A 13,353-nucleotide genomic window follows, 5' to 3' on the forward strand; every position below is an offset into this window, starting at 1 on the left:
TACGTTTTATGTCCCTAATAACCTATTAAAAGCTGTGAGCCCAAATCTAAAAAATAAACAAATATATATATATATATATATATACACACACACACACATGAAAAAGGCATTCTGCTTACATGCATTTTAAAAGTAATGATGATAGTTATGTTAACAAAAATAAGCAATAAATGGACTTCAGAACTTGGTTGAGATAGAAAACCACGTGGTCATGTATCAAATAAGCATTCTAAATATAGATAGTTGAAAACATTAACTAACAAACTTTTTGGTCTATTTGTACATTTTCTTCAGGTGATTCAAACATGTTTTTGTGCAGTGTTGGTTAAGGTATATGATAGGTATAAAAGTATATGATATGTTTTTGTTACGTTACAAAACGGTGATGCTCACAACTGCAACATCACATTAGCAAAAAAAGGTTATTTTGATGTAGGATGTGAAATCTGCAGTCAAGGAACTGGAGCCCATAATGCAGCTGTATAGTAACAAGCAAAAAGAAAAAGAACAGGACTGTAAAATTCAGTTTTGTGGTTGAATAGTGTATCCAGTTGATAACAGAACTGACTGAACTTAAGATTTAATTTTATTTACTGGAGATACCAATGACAAAAAAAAAACTCAAGATTTAACAAAGATATTTGGGAAAACTGGATTGAATCTATGGTTGAACTTTACATTATATAAATTCACTCATATCTGTTACAACTTTACAATGATTGTAGGATTCATTTATCTAATGAGCCTAAATCATCAATAGACAAGGAAATTAGTTGGACTTTCAAAAGAAATCTTCACAGAGAGTCCTCAATACAAAGGTCTATAATTTTAATAGGTTAGATAGTTTGATTGTTAAAAGGCATGAGGCAGGAATAACAGTGTTCATGAGAGGAATCCAGGGATTTGTGTTCTTGTGTGTGAGTTTCTGTTTGAGGTTCTTAGGTTGTCTTAGGTTGGAGGGTGCATCACAACCTAAGCTATGGAGTCTGAGGCTTGATTGCTGCAGGTGTGCAGTAGCACACCTGTTCTGGATTAACAGTCTGTGGAGTATATGAGGAGCAAGCTCCTTCAACACTTGACTGTTAATCTACAGTGGTAGCCCAAGTCTTCTGAGTCTCCTTGTGTTTTGCTTATGTGTCTGCTTCTGCTACATTCTCCTCTTGCTTGTTCCTTGTTAAAGGATTTCCTGTGCTGATTAGTGATGGCGAGATGAAGCCTCTTGAAGCACTGAGGGTTTCCATCCAATTGCTCAATTCATGAGCGGAGGCATCAACATGCTTCATTTGCTCTACTGCGCCATCAAGTGAACAGAAAATGTAAAATAGGCAGAATTATTATAATGACCTGAATTTCTAGTGTAAAGCTTTAAATTAAATAAATAAATGGTGTTTGTGATGCCAATATATTCTGAATATGGTGTCAATATGATCTTAATGTGTCTTTATGATACAATGGCTGGATCAAATGGAAGAGTGGGAACAAATAATGCAGAGGGTTGTGATGTGAATTTGCTTATGTTACTTACACCTACAATGGTTATAATGACGTTCTTTATTTAACCAGGTGAAGTCTCCTTGAGATTAAAACTTTTCCAAGATAGATTTATAGAAATATGTTCCCTAACTGGGAACCCAGATAACATGGGCGCACGAGCCAACTCTTAACCACTGGACTACGACCGACTGCAAATGATCCTGGGGAGCAATTTAACCAATCACAATTTTATCCAAGTTGTGATAAATATATTCCTATTTGTTCCAATATTCTCATCTTTCTCGCTGATTCCAAAGGAAAAAAAGACACTGAAACAATACGATCCCAAGGCAACTAAAAGTAACTAGGAACCAGCAACATTGTGCTGTCCCCTGTACTTCGAATCACGCGCAAACTGGTGAAGCAGTTCCTGAAACACCCTCATGGTACGGCCCACTTTCGAGGCCTCGAACATCACCACATACGTCATCAACACATGCCTTGATACACGCTTCACAAGTAGTCTGCCTGGATTACTCGACACACTCTCCAAAGCATCGGCACACTGGACACATTACTGGTGCTGACTACTAGTCTACAACTGAGTATTCCTGGATCTTCTGTCTCAAGCCATTTACCCTTGAACAATAACTTCTGAAAGAACATTCCCATGGCTGGCAATCTTCAGGCTCCTCACCTTCCTCCTCTCTGTGTAACCTGCCCCTCCCCCAGTGCTCACCTCAAGACCTCCACCCTCCTTCTCTAACTCACAACACTTGAATCTTGTTCCCTGATTCTGCTAATTCCCCTGGTATCTTCACCCACATCAACCAGTAAGCCTCCAAACTCAATTCCTTCAATACCAACTTGGCTAATATTCTATTCAAGCCAGGTGAAATTGGCACTTCCCAAACAAATGAAACTCCCCTTCGGGATAAATATATCTTCGAGCTCAGGGACGGCCTACCGCCACCCTAAAATAATTTAAAAAGGCTGTATATCTAAAATGTCCCTATTGTTAAAAAGCAGCCAGAAGAAATCTAAAAAGAAATTGAAAACAGTAGCAGGCCAACCTACAAAGAGAACAAGCTATGTTAGATCAGCACCCTAAATAAAAAAGAATAGCACGAGATACTGATCCACTTATCTCCTGATAAATGTTGTAGAAACATAGTTTGGGTGAACTTACTCCTATTATTAAACTGTGTAAACATTATCAGTTGAACACAAAGTACTCTCCTGCTCTTCTCTTCGCAGCATGGTACAGTTAAGACAGTACTGTCCACTTGCTTGGAATTCAAATCTCTTTTGAATCCTGCAAAAGTTTAAGTAAATATCTGAGTTTATTTATTTTTTAAAAAGGATTCCAACTCTTTCTTAAGCTGATTTAGATCAGAATAGTACTTCCCCTTTAACAAAAAACCCAGTTGTAGGTACGGTGGCCCGGAAGTGCAAACCACAGTTACTAAACACAACTACAAATTATAAAACACAACTACATTTCAAAAAACACAACAACATTTCAAAAAACAAACATTACAAAAACGCAACAACATTAACTAAGCACAACAACAAATTAAAAAACACAACATTTCAAAAAACACAACATTAATCTACCGAAAAAGGTAGGTACCAGTGGAAGACATGAGACATCACTGATTGGTCGACCGCGCTGTTGGACAGACCAAAGCAAGTTTTGGCACAGTTCTTGTTCCGCCCATATCGAGGATGCATTGATGCATCCTTCTGCGGACTTGGGTAAGCTAGGTTTCCCACAATACACTCACCAGCACCAGTCAATGGAGAAGGTGAGTGCAGACATTTATCGTTTTTATACCACTATTATTTTCTGACAAAAAGTAGTTTTAAGGTGAAAAAGTTGACCTCAAAACTTCATCCATGCAGTCAGTTTACCAAGAGTGACCCTAGTTTGAAATGTGCTGCAGACTGACCTCAGCCAGTCACTCTGTGATTTTCTGCTACCTGTTATTTGTTTGCAGCGGCTGAAAGTTGATATAAAGTTGTGTGTTGTTGTTGTGATGGGTGTGCTGTTTCAGATCCTTCCCTGTTTACCACAGACTGGCCGAAAACTTTCACCCTTCCAGATGCTCCTCCTGACTCTAATGCATCTGAGGCTGAATCTTCCCATCCAGCGTATGGCACACCTGTTCTGCATCGACCGATCAACTGTGTCCACCACGTTCACAAATACCATAGATGTCATGTTTACACACCTTGCTGCGGGGTAACATACCACTGAGCATGGTGCTGCCATGTGAAGAGGTGGTTTTACTGGACAAAATTGTGAAGGTGTGCTGTGATCTGACCTATATGTGTCCCGGTATTGTTTTGAAAGTGTAAACCCTAACAGCTTTGTGAAACTTGTGTTAAGCAGAAAGCAGTGTACCTAGGTTGCCTTATGTGAATAAATGATGGACAACTTAAAGGTTCTTTTGCATCTTTATCAAACTGTAAATGCATAACTTCTGCAAAAAAGTCAAATAGTAAAAACAGCATTACTGTGCAAAGCACTGGAGCTCTGAGGTAAACAGAGGAACAGAGCGTATTTAGTGACGTCTCAGCTATATCTTTCCTGGAGTTTCAATAAATGGTACTGTTCTAATTGGGAATGTGATTATTTTCATGTTTAATAGTTAATAAAATCAAGAAAAAATTTGTATTTAACAAATATCAAATACATTAGTAGAAATCTTTTAAAATAAGCTAAAGTTTTTATTTTTTGATCATAAAAAAGCTTTACTGAGTGAATAATGGTGGTTTTATGATTGTCTCCTAAAAAAAATTTAAATCTTTACTCCCTTCAAAAAACTTTGCTTAAAAATTATTTTTTGTCCTAACTGACAAATAGAAGATGATAAGCAACTTCAGTTATACAGTTGATTCTTGAATTCCATTATTCCTTAAGTTGCTCTGGATCCATAAGCAGGGAATGTTTTAACCCTCCAGCAGTCTTGGAGGGGTCGCATGGACCCCCCGTGCGCTACTCGTGTTCCCCCCCCCCCCGTGTCTTTCATGGTTTTCCCACACACTGGGCTGCAGGGAGCCCTCCACATCACATTTCCGGCCATTACTCTAGGTTTCTGGTCCTGCGGGGGTCAGAGCAACTCCAGGTGCAGTTCTTTCTGGGGCCTCCTGTGACATCTGCCTCACTCTGTACTAGCGCTTAGCCAGGACAGCGGGAGGTTTAAAGAATTACTTTACTTTAAACTTTTTACGAACCTGTATATGGCCAGAGTTTTTGTTTTACAACTGCATGTTTCATTTACAATAGCTACTAAACACTGATCACCACACTTTTTCTTCTTTTTAATTATCTTCAGGTAAACTCATCAGATAACTACAGCACAAACAGAGACAAAATGTTTGTAGTAAAATCTTTATTGGAATAACAAAAAACAAAACAAAAATAGATAATCAGCCAGCAAGTACAGGAAGTTGATATCTTGACTGTCTAATCATAAGCTATTTAATATAATGTAAAAATGTAAAATAAGATGAGGAGACAGTGGAGCAGACAACGGCAGGGCATGATGGTGAAAATTCCTGGGAGCTTGTGGGAAAATGCATCCAAACCTGGAAGTGTGCTCTCTCCTCCTGCAGAGCTGTCTGCATAAAACCAGGAAATGTACAAGGAAAATAATAATAATATATAGACTTTATTGAACTCACAATGAAGAAAATGTCCTCTGCATTTAAACCATCCCTTAGGGAGCAGTGGGGAGCAGCCCAGGGAGCATGCTAAGGGTCTTGCTCAGGGACCCAGAGTGGCAGGCTGTATTTCGAACCCGGGTACTTGTGGCCTATAAAGCAAATCCCCTACTCTAACTACTAGACCACCACTTCCAAGACAAAAGTGAAAGAGCTCTGTTTGATCACTAGCTATGGCCCTCATGTACAGACGGCGACGGTCCGAGACAAGAGCCTCAGCACTTATTTAGATTAAACAACTAAAAGTTAGAAACAGTTTGAGAGTCATTCCTTTAGGAGCAAGTGTTATTTAGAGTGTGATCGCTTCTGGGGACCAAGGACTGGAGGGACTCCGAGGCGTCTGACTGCCAACAGGGTGCGGTAGCTCGGACAAATGTTAACATTTTCAAAAGAAAAAATATTATATTTTACATTCTGGTACTTGCAGTTATCCACCACAAGTTATTAAATGCTTTATATCAACGTTCAGCTGCTGCAAACAAATAACAGGTAGCAGAAAATCACAGAGTGACTGGCTGAGGTCAGTCTGCACATTTCAAACTATGCTCACTCTTAGTAAACTGACTGCATGGATGAAGTTTTGAGGTCAACTTTCTCGCCTTAAAACTACTTTTTGTCAGAAAATAATAGTGGTATAAAAACGATAAATGTCTGCACTCACCTTCTCATTGACTGCTGCTGGTGAGTGCATTATGGGAAACCTAGCTTACCCAAGTCCGCAGAAGGATGCATCAAAGCATCCCCGATATGGGCTGATTTTGCGCAATTCTCCACTGTGTGCAGTGCACAGAATGTGCACGAAGGATTCTCCAACCGCAGCAAGTTGACGGAGGTTTGGAAAAATGCTGTTGTACATACCAATGTTGACAGCAGCCCCGTCTGAGCACACAGCCACCAACTTTGTTGTCCAGTCATCCAACCTTGTGTAAAGGAAACGTCCCAGAAGTCCGACTGTTAGAGCCTGCATGGTTCGTTCAGCATCCAGTTCAATCAGTCCAAGAAAGCCTGAGGTAAACTTTCCGTTGCTAGACACAGACACAATGAAATCGATTTCCTGCTCAATTTTTGTGATGTCCTCATATCCACCAAAAAGCAGCCCCCAAAATTGAGCAGTTTGAATGTTGGCTCTTAACTCCCCGCTGATGGTATGAGCGATGCTCTGCGCTCTTCAAGTGAATGATAAGCACCTCCAACATTTACCTCTAGCTGCTTCAGTAAAGAAATATCCTCAGAATAGTAGGACATGGGCTGGCAGGTTTAGCTTTATGGAAGACAAGGAGAAAAATATTAAATAGAGCTTGCCATAGTTCTTCATTCAGTCTCGCCATTTGGTAAGAGGGCGGCTCAACATCTTCTCTCTGTTAGTTTGTTTTTTAGCAATAGCTGGTGCCACATTCATGTACTCCTCGCCTTTTTAATGTTTGTCAAATAAAGGTTGGTTGAAATTCTTTCAGGCTTTATAAAACGTACCTATTTTGTCTTCTAGATGCCAGCAATACATTTTTAACCACATACCATATCTTAAAGCTACTTTTCCAAAAAAAAGTCTATGGTTAAATTTTCTTTGTAGGTGGTGAAACTCCAAAGATGCTGCTTAATGTCTGTTGTCTTTTGGACATCTCTGACAGAAGTTGACTATGTATAACATTAGATGAGATGGCGGTGTTGATGGCGTGACGGTCAAGTATGCAAAGTTGCGAACAGAAGTGACATTGAGCATTACATCTGTACCTGCGTACCAGTTATGTGCACCCCTGATTATGACCCTCTCATGATGAAACATCTTTTATCAAAGTAATATAAGTACTGTATAAGTAAGTATTAGTATAAGTACAGCTGCATTCCAGAATTTCTCTGCTCAGGTTAAATGCAAAGAAGTATTTTAAGCCGGCGTTGACATTTTTATGGTCTACCCAAACAAAACAAAAACTGCAGTGTTTGACTTAATCAGAAATTAAGATAAGAAGCTTGACTCCAAACTGGACTTTTTTCCACATAGTGTTTCAAAGGGAAGACACACATAATTTTCCTTAATTTGGATATTTAAATTTTGAGATTTGGGGAGAACATTTTTACTAGAACTCCTCTTTTACAATCCAAATGCTGATAAATGTTCCAATATTTTATGATTTAGTAATGTGAAATTACCCTGTGTACCTTTCTACTCCTATGTATTCTTTTAATCTTTAAACCTTAAGAAATCAAACAAGTAGACTAGAGTTTGAGCCGCAGGTCCTCTTAGTGTTAAGAGAACCTTTATTTCTTTTGCCTTTTTTTTTTCTTCTAAAATAAAGGACTTTACTCTTTATTCCATTATAAAGAATCTTAACCCTAGCTCCAAAACAAAACTCTTCAGCCCCAATCTCTGTTCCCCAGAGTAGACATTTTGAGTATTATTGCATTTCAAAGCCATCAAAATGACTGCAATTCATCATTGGCTTAGATGTGTTTTTTAATAGGTAATAGATCTACCTTTAATTAAGTATTATAATTTTATGGACCCAAAATCTATGGCTCACGGGCTTCAGGAGTCCAGGAACCACAGGTTGAGGACCGCTGCATTGAACAATGATGCTAGCTTTCTGCAGAGATTGTAGGATTGGCTAAATATCTCCAGACCTATTAGTGTATTATTTCTGGCTTGGACAATAATCAGATTTAGGGATTGCAATCACTAGTTCGCAGCTCCTAATTTGCCCCACATCATATTTGCTTCTAACCCAGTTCATAAGAAGCTTCAGACAAACATTATGCTAAAAAAAAAAAAAAAACACATATGTGTTTTAAAATAAAGGAAAAGCATGCTTAAAAAAAATTTGGTACTGTGGTGGTAAAAAAAATCCACAGTTCTGGACGAAGACTTTTTCTATGCAGAGTATTTTAGAGAACATGAGATTAGTTTAATTTTGTGTGGTACCACTGTCCAATCAGATTCTTTCTTACCTTCAGAAACAAAAATAACCCAATTTTTTCCATTCTCATTTTAAAGGTTTGCTTTGCCAAGGAAAATTTGTTTAACAAAAACAATTACTCTCAAAGGTTTTAAAAGTTTTAGCTGGTGATATCTTAGGGAAAACAACAAGTGTTTTTTTCATATTTATGTGCAGCACAGAAGTGATTAGGCTTCTCTTTCCTTTCCCAGAGGAAAACAAAAAGAAACTGCAGAACCAAGCCTTTCATAGTTTTTGTCAGGACCTGATATAAGGTACAGTGTAAATCAACACACTGCATGAATCAGAAGAGGGAGGAACAACAGCTAATATAACCTCTTCCCAGCAGCTGCTGTGAAAAACAATGAATTTGTACTTTCCATAAGCGTAATTTCACACTTGGGGACAAAAACTGCACCCCACTGTAAATACTGTGTCAGAGACTGTATGAAGACCATCTGCAGTAGAACTAAGCCTGTTTTAATGAGGTCTCTGCCCATTAGATTTATGGGATATAAACTCTGACAACAGAAAATAATACCTGAAGGAGAAACCCATCAGGTGTTACGCATGCAATGGGTTTTGAAAAATGCTCCTTCATGAGATCTGTCCTGAGAATAACATAGAAACACATGGTTACAACTGAGTTTTGGAGATGTTGTAACTTCCTCTGCATTTTAAGAACTTTTAATAACTAGAATAATTGACCCTGAATATTCCACGACGAAAGAGAACTTGTTTCTCTAAAAGAATTAACTGGAAGGTATCAAATGAGTTAAGTTATCACCCTTTTGAAGATACTTTTCTAACCCTAAAATAATATTTTAACTCGCTATATCTGTCAACGTCAAGCAAGCGTGACACATGAGCAGCGGTTAATAAGCGTTCTTCGTTGCAGAAAATAGGAAAAGATTTATGCAAATGTGTGTGTGTTTGTACGTTACCCCCATCAGTTTCTTAATCGCTCCAGAGTCAGACTGTCATGGCACACAGTTCTCTATCAGTCCAAAAAACAACCAGGCCCTTCCCAGGTCTGTTGGTGGGACATTCACTCCTTCCTTGTCCACTTTAACTTCTCCAGGAGAGAGAAATAACTTTGCTCTGGCCTGTTTCTCTTCTGCCCGCATAAGATGTGCTTTCAATATAAATCCAGTGTATCACTCTTCTGGCTCTGACAAACAACATGGATCGTTGTCCATCTCAATGGGTTTGGGGCCAGACTTCTTCTGAGTTTCGTTCTGGTGGAAACTCACACTGTCATTTGCAGCAGATAGGCGGGCAGGTACAGAGGTTTCATGGCTAAATTGGACCAGCCTGGTAGCCAGTCTTCATTGATTGCACATTGCACCAGTAAGAGCAGAGTGTGAAGGTTCAATTAGCAGGGTAAGAGCACAGTTTTGCTCAAAATATTGAAATGCACACAACATTATGGGTGACATACCAGAGTTCAAAAGAGGACAAATTGTTGGTGCACGTCTTGCTGGCGCATCTGTGACCAAGACAGCAAGTCTTTGTGATGTATCAAGAGCCACGGTATCCAGGGTAATGTCAGCATACCACCAAGAAGGACGAACTACATCCAACAGGATTAACTGTGGACGCAAGAGGAAGCTGTCTGAAAGGGATGTTCGGGTGCTAACCTGGATTGTATCCAAAAAACATAAAACCACGGCTGCCCAAATCACAGCAGAATTAAATGTGCACCTCAACTCTCCTGTTTCCGCCAGAACTGTCCGTCAGGAGCTCCACAGGGTCAATATACACGGCCGGGCTGCTATAGCCAAACCTTTGGTCACTCATGCCAATGCCAAACGTCGGTTTCAATGGTGCAAGGAGCGCAAATCTTGGGCTGTGGACAATGTGAAACATGTATTGTTCTCTTATGAGTCCACCTTTACTGTTTTCCCCACATCCGGGAGAGTTACGGCGTGGATAAGCCCCAAAGAAGCGTACCACCCAAACTGTTGCATGCCCAGAGTGAAGCATGGGGGTGGATCAGTGATGGTTTGGGCTGCCATATCATGGCATTCCCTTGACCCAATACTTGTGCTAGATGGGCGCGTCACTGCCAAGGATTACTGAACCATTCTTGAGGACCATGTGCATCCAATGGTTCAAATATTGTATCCTGAAGGCGGTGCCGTGTATCAGGATGACAATGCACCAATACACACAGCAAGACTGATGAAAGATTGGTTTGATGAACATGAAAGTGAAGTTGAACATCTCCCATGGCCTGCACAGTCACCAGATCTAAATATTATTGAGCCACTTTGGGGTGTTTTGGAGGAGCGAGTCAGGAAACGTTTTCCTCCACCAGTATCACGTAGTGACCTGGCCACTATCCTGCAAGAAGAATGGCATAAAATCCCTCTGACCACTGTGCAGGACTTGTATATGTCATTCCCAAGACGAATTGATGCTGTATTGGCCGCAAAAGGAGGCCCTACAGCATACTAATAAATTATTGTGGTCTAAAACCAGGTGTTTCAGTTTCATTCTCCAACCCCTGTAGGTAGGCAGGCAGACAAACCCTCTCTCTTCCAAGCCATGCTGAAGAAGCGTCTCTGATGGAGTAGCCATGGGGAGGGCAGGTGTCTAATGTGCAGACTCAAAATTTCAAGATGGCGCCGCAGATGGTCGCCTCGGCGTGTTGGTGCGCATTGTTTTGTTTTGTTTTTTTGCTTTAAAACGGTCTTCTGTGATGGTACCCGGAGCTCTCTCACCAGAGAAGAACTCATGAACATCAGGGCTACTACACCAGAGGAGTTATTTCCAACTTTTCTGCCTACTGCTCTGGAATTTTTGGACAATCTGGTCAAAGGTGCGCTCACCTTTGTTCACGCGGTGAAACGCCGGAAGAGAGGGAAACGGGCTGGGGTGCTGGTACGTCTTCGCCAGCGTGGACTACGAACACCGTTACCTGGAATATTTCTCTCTAACGTGTGCTCACTTCCCAACAAAATTGAGGAACTACAACTGCTGTTGGGGCAAAACAGGGACTTTTATTCATCGGCAGTTTTGTGCTTCACGGAGACGTGGCTGTGTGGATTAATACCGGACTCTGCGCTGCAGCTGGCAGGATTCCAGCTCTACAGAGCGGACAGAGACACGGAACTCTCCGGCAAAGTGAAAGGTGGAGCAATCTGTTTTTACCTCAACATAAACTGTAAGCCTTTCTATTCCCCCCGTGAGTTCGCTTCGTTCATCCTGGTCGGTGTTTACATCCCGCCGCAAGCTAACGTGCAGGTCGCACAGCGCATGCTCGCCGACCAGATACTGAGTGTGGAGCGGACCAACCCGGACTCCTTAGTAATCGTCGTTGGTGACTTTAACAAAGGTAATCTGACCCACGAACTCCCCAAATATAGACAGTTTATAAAATGTCCGACCAGAGAAGACAACATTCTGGATCACTGTTACACCACCATCAGAGACACTTATCACGCCGTCCCACGTGCTGCACTGGGCCAATCCGACCACATCATGGTCCACCTGATTCCTGCATACAGGCAGAAACTAAAGCTCTGCAAACCTGTTGTGAGGACGTCAAGGAAGTGGAGCAGTGAGGCTGTGGAGAATCTCCAGGCGTGTTTAGGCTGTACAGACTGGGATGTGTTCAGGACTACTACCAACAGTCTGGACGAGTACACAGAGGCTGGGACTTCCTACATCAGCTTCTGTGAGGACAGCTGTGTATCATCATGCACCAGGGTGAGTTACAACAACGACAAACCCTGGTTCACAGCTAAACTCAGAAGGTTAAGACTGGATAAGGAAGAGGCCTTCAGGAGTGGGGACAAAGACATATACAGAGAGGCTAAGTACAAGTTTGGCAAGGCAGTGAAAGAGGCCAAACGACTGTACTCTGAGAAGTTCCAAAACCAGTTCTCAGCCAACGACTCTGCGTCTGTCTGGAAAGGGCTCAAGCAAATCACCAACTACAAGCCGAAAGCCCCCCACTCCATCAACGACCGACGCCTCGCCAACGACCTGAACGAGTTCTACTGCCACTTTGAAAGACAAAGGGACAGTCCTGCAACCATCCCCCACGACGCCCCCCAACAGCTGCAGCCACAATCCACCACCCCCACCTCCCCAACCTCAAGAGGGGCCTTGGCACCTCCAACCCCCACCTTGAAGTTCCCCCCCACCAGCCCCCTACCCACGCCGAGGACGGCTCTTTCCATCCAGGAGAGGAACGTCAACAAACTCTTCAGGAGACAGAACCCCCGAAAAGTTGCTGGTCCGGATTCTGTCTCACCAGCCAGCCTGAAGCACTGCGCTGATCAGCTGTCTCCAGTCTTCACAGATATTTTTAACACCTCACTGGAGACATGTCATGTGCCAGCCTGCTTCAAGTCCTCCACCATCGTCCCTGTTCCCAAGAAGCCAAGGACCACAGGGCTTAATGACTTCAGACCCGTCGCCCTGACCTCTGTGGTGATGAAGTCCTTTGAGCGCCTTGTGCTCTCACACCTAAAAGACATCACCGACCCCCTCCTGGACCCCCTGCAGTTTGCCTACAGAGCCAACAGGTCTGTAGATGATGCAGTCAACCTAGCCCTTCACTTCATCCTCCGGCACCTGGACTCCACAGGAACCTACGCCAGGATCCTGTTTGTGGATTTCAGCTCTGCCTTCAACACCATCGTCCCAGTTCTGCTACAGGAGAAGCTCTCCCAGCTGAGTGTGCCCGACTCCACCTGCAGGTGGATCACTGACTTCCTGTCTGACAGGAAGCAGCGCGTGAGGCTGGGGAAGCACGTCTCTGACTCCATGACCATCAGCACCGGTTCCACCCAAGGCTGTGTTCTCTCTCCTCTGCTCTTCTCCCTGTACACCAACAGCTGCACCTCCAGTCACCAGTCTGTCAAGCTTCTGAAGTTTGCGGACGACACCACCCTGATCGGACTCATCTCTGATGGTGACGAGTCCGCGTACAGATGGGAGGTGGACCATCTGTTGGACTGGTGCAGCCAGAACAACCTTGAGCTCAACGCTCTAAAGACAGTGGAGATGGTTGTGGACTTCAGGCAGAACCCAGCCCCACCTGCCCCCATCACCCTCTGTGACTCCACAATTGACACTGTGGAATCTTTCCGCTTCCTGGGAACCATCATCTCCCAGGATCTCAAGTGGGAGCCAAACATCAGCTCCCTCATCAAGAAAGCCCAGCAGAGGATGTTCTTCCTGCAGGCAGCTGAAGAAATTCAACCTG

The 13,353-nt window shown here is 42.4% G+C and overlaps 1 long non-coding RNA gene across 2 annotated transcripts; it reads left to right on the forward strand.

The window, feature by feature from the left end:
- Nucleotides 1-3,028: 3,028 nt before the first annotated feature.
- Nucleotides 3,029-3,919, forward strand: LOC124881274. Of its 2 annotated transcripts, none has more exons than XR_007041603.1 (2): nucleotides 3,029-3,281; nucleotides 3,531-3,919. It is a non-coding gene; the product is annotated as an uncharacterized LOC124881274 (long non-coding RNA). The 2 variants fall into 2 exon arrangements; XR_007041604.1 differs by having other exon boundaries at nucleotides 3,552-3,919.
- Nucleotides 3,920-13,353: the final 9,434 nt, after the last annotated feature.

The sequence above is a fragment of the Girardinichthys multiradiatus genome, chromosome 14, assembly GCF_021462225.1.
Source record: "Girardinichthys multiradiatus isolate DD_20200921_A chromosome 14, DD_fGirMul_XY1, whole genome shotgun sequence".
Classification (NCBI taxonomy): Eukaryota; Metazoa; Chordata; class Actinopteri; order Cyprinodontiformes; family Goodeidae; genus Girardinichthys; species Girardinichthys multiradiatus.